The sequence below is a fragment of the Muscardinus avellanarius genome (assembly GCF_963383645.1).
Source record: "Muscardinus avellanarius genome assembly, chromosome: 10".
Lineage (NCBI taxonomy): Eukaryota > Metazoa > Chordata > Mammalia > Rodentia > Gliridae > Muscardinus > Muscardinus avellanarius.
The window spans coordinates 19,714,153-19,717,651 of NC_137796.1; positions in this window are offsets into that span (position 1 = coordinate 19,714,153).

A 3,499-nucleotide genomic window follows, 5' to 3' on the forward strand; every position below is an offset into this window, starting at 1 on the left:
GCCGGGAAACGTCCGGAGGAGCATGCGAGGAGGGATGCCCGCTGCCACCAGGCTAGCCCTTAGGAGCGACGTAGGGAAATCCGCCCTTAGGAGGATTTTCATCCAGCCAGACTTCTTTTCCTCTTGGTCTTTTCTCCTTGGCCAGTGTCTTCACTGTGGGACTCTGGCCTTGTGGGTAAATGACAAGTGGGACCAATGGGTTCAACGTGCCCTTTGGCTTTTTTTTTTTTTTTTTTTTTTTGTGGTACTGGGGATTGAACCCAGGAGGATTCTACCTCCAAACTACACCCCCAGCCCTATTTTTAAATTCTTTATCTTGAAACAAGGTCTCACTGAGTTGCAGAGGGCCTCTCTAAGTAGTAGCTGAGGCTGACCATGAACCCTGATCCTCCTGTCTCAGCCTCCCAAATGCTGAGATTACCAGCGTGCGCCACCACGCCCGGCGCCTTTTGGCCTCTGTAGCCTCACATTCCCTTGGTCCCTCTGCTCGTGGCCTCCACTGCTGGATGGAGGGATTGTGACTCTGAGTATATCGCCTGCTGTGTGTGGACGTTATGGGGGCAGTGTGCGTCTGGACCACCATGGGGGCAAGGTAGTAGTCTTGCGTCCCACACGAGGAATTTGAAGCCCAGAGAGATTAGGAACTCTCCATGAGCACTCGGTGGCGCACAGTGGGGCTGGCACGATTTTGACCTGGAAGCCAGGCCGCCTGTCCTCAGAGCTACCCCCTTAACCCGTCTTCCTTGCCGCAGCCCCTGGCATCTGTGTGGGGAGCGCCGGCAGCAAGTGGAGCCCGTCTCATTGTGTCACCGTGCAGTTCTCAAGGACAGTCAGAATTTCTAGACTTTTACCAAGTTTTCTTGTTTGGCTGGAGCCTTGTGTCCAGTGAGTTCTCAACATTAGGCTGCTGTGGCTTCTCCCCTTTGTTGTCTGGACTGTGGTGACCACAGGAGAACCATGTGTCCACTCCTGAGGTGCCCAGTTTCCAAAGGCCTGCCTCACTGCCACCAGCTCATGAAGGGAGCCTGCGCTTTGCCCAAGGCTCCTCACTCCCAGTGTCCTCGTGTGAGAAGCATCATCTTTGAGTCACTGAGTGTCCCAGGGAGAGGCACAAGTGGCCTCAAGTCTTGTGGAAGTGTTTTTCCACCCAAGGGGACATGTTGGGCCATAGAGCAGGAAACCATCTCTGTTAGCTCAGAACACATCTGAGTTTTGCACGGCTAGAGCCCTGTGCTGAAGGCATGGACCAAGTAGACATTCCCTCTGGGCAGATGGACAGGAGAGCTGGGGTCCAACAAAGGCTTTTGAAGTGTTGCTGCACCTGGCATTCTGGAGAACGTTGGGCGCAAACACGAGGAGCATGGCTGTGAACCCTGATAAAGCACAGCTATGTGTGCAGCCTCTGCCTCCCAGTGGTTCCAGGCTCCCTGGTGGGCCCATCCCTAAAATAGAGCTGCCAGCTCAGGGCTCCAGGCTTGTGGTCAGCTCTTGGGCCTCGTCAGCTGGATAAAGGGTAGCAGCCAAGGGGGGACTGTGACCTCAGCACCTATAGTCCAAATACTGGGGACCAGAAAACTGAGGAAGGCTGGAACTTTTGCTGCCAGGAATCCTGACATGTTGGGGCCATCTTTGGGAATTTATAAATGAACAGTCCAGTATTTTCCCTTTGGCTCACTTTGAGCACTCATTTTTGGGAGAAGTATGATTTTTCTCTTGCTACATGGTAGCTAATAAATCCTTCACTTTAATTTTTGAGTGCTTTTTACACCAGTGTTAATTTTTGAGTGCTTTCTACACCAGTGACTAGCTCCCTGCAGCATACTTTTGTCAGTAGAATAAATAAATTTATTTATTTATTTATTTATTTATTTATTTATTATTTTGCTGTACTGGGGATGGAACCCAGGGGCATTCTATCTCTGAGCTACACCCTCAGCCCTATTTTTTTATTCTTTATTTTGAAACCAGGTCTCACTGAGTTGCAGAGGGCCTCACTAAGTAGCTGAGGCTGTCCGCGAACCACAGTCCTGTCTCAGCCTCCCAAATGCTGGGATTACAAGCATGCACCAACACACCCAGCTTAATGTTTTTGTTTTTAAAATACCATGTTTCCTAACACAGTTTGTATGGGTCTATAAAGAGCCCACTGCACTCCCACCCTGGCACCATGGAGAGAAGGCTGTATGAGCAGCATTGGGGGTGGGGGCGGGGGCGGGTGACAAAAACCTCCCAGCTCAGAAATCACGCCTAAGATCGACAGAGCCAGCTTGCACAAGAGCTGCTTCTGGGAGGCAGGGTCCCAGATATTTGTGAAAGCCACCGTGTTTTATGCCCAGATCTTGAATCCCCAAAGACCACCAAGGAGCTGAATCCAATGCAAACACTCGAGGGTCGTTTTATTACAAGCTCGAGCTTGGGCTCCCTTCTTCACCATCGCAGCAGTTGTGTGTGTGTGTGTGTGTGTGTGTGTGTGTGTGTGTGTGTGTGTGTGTGTGTGAGAGAGAGGGGGGGGAGAGGGGGAGAGGGAGAGGGAGCGAGCGCGTGTGCGCTTTGGACAATGGTACGGCGGGGTTTTAGAGGGTTTTACAGTTGAGCGGGAAATTTAAACATAGCAAGAGATGTAATTGGATGACATTTAACATAGGTGTCTCAGCGTTCCCTGATTGGTTTGGTTTAGATTTTGTGCCTTTGGCCGTTATGGCCCTACTCAGGTTCCTAAGAATACCAGACACGGTGTCTTATGCAGATATGCTGTTGCTAGAGGTAGATCAGGTGCGACATCTTGTGGTTATTCCAGGGAAGGGGTGGGGGGATTAGGCCTACTATACTTAAAGCCTTTATTGAAGCCTGTCATGGCATTGCTCTGGCTCTTCACATGTGCCAGGGCCAGGGAAGCACAGATGACAGCTGTAGGCATGACAGGGCCTCGTTCATAGACATGGGGGCCTTTCTAGAGCCTCTTGGGAACAGCTGGTCAGGCCCATGGCAGAGGCTGGCATCCTCAAAAAGCCAGGGGAGGTATGCCAGTGCAATGACATTTCAGACCTGTTAGCATTGCCCATTCTTACTCTGAGGCCGGGGATATGTGGGGCTGAAAATCAGTGTACTGAGAGCTATCTCAGCTGCTCTGAATCTTGCTTGTTTCCTTAAATTCTATATACATTTTCTTCCACTCGCATTTTTTTTTTGGTAGTGGTACTAGGGATTGAACTCAGAGGCACTCTACCTCTGAGCCACACCCCCCCCCCCAGCCCTATTTTACTTCTTATTTTATTTTATTATTTTTTTAAACTAATAGGTAGCTTGGTGCAGCTTTAACAAATCTTTATTACAAAATCAGTAGGAAATGAAAGAAGAAACAGCAGTGTGCTGGCACATACACTGGAGAGCCTGAAAATGGAACTTTATTTATTTATTTATTTATTTGGTGGTACTGGGGTTCCTGGAAGCCCTTCTACCTCCAGGCTACACTCCCAGACCTATTTTTATATTTTTATAT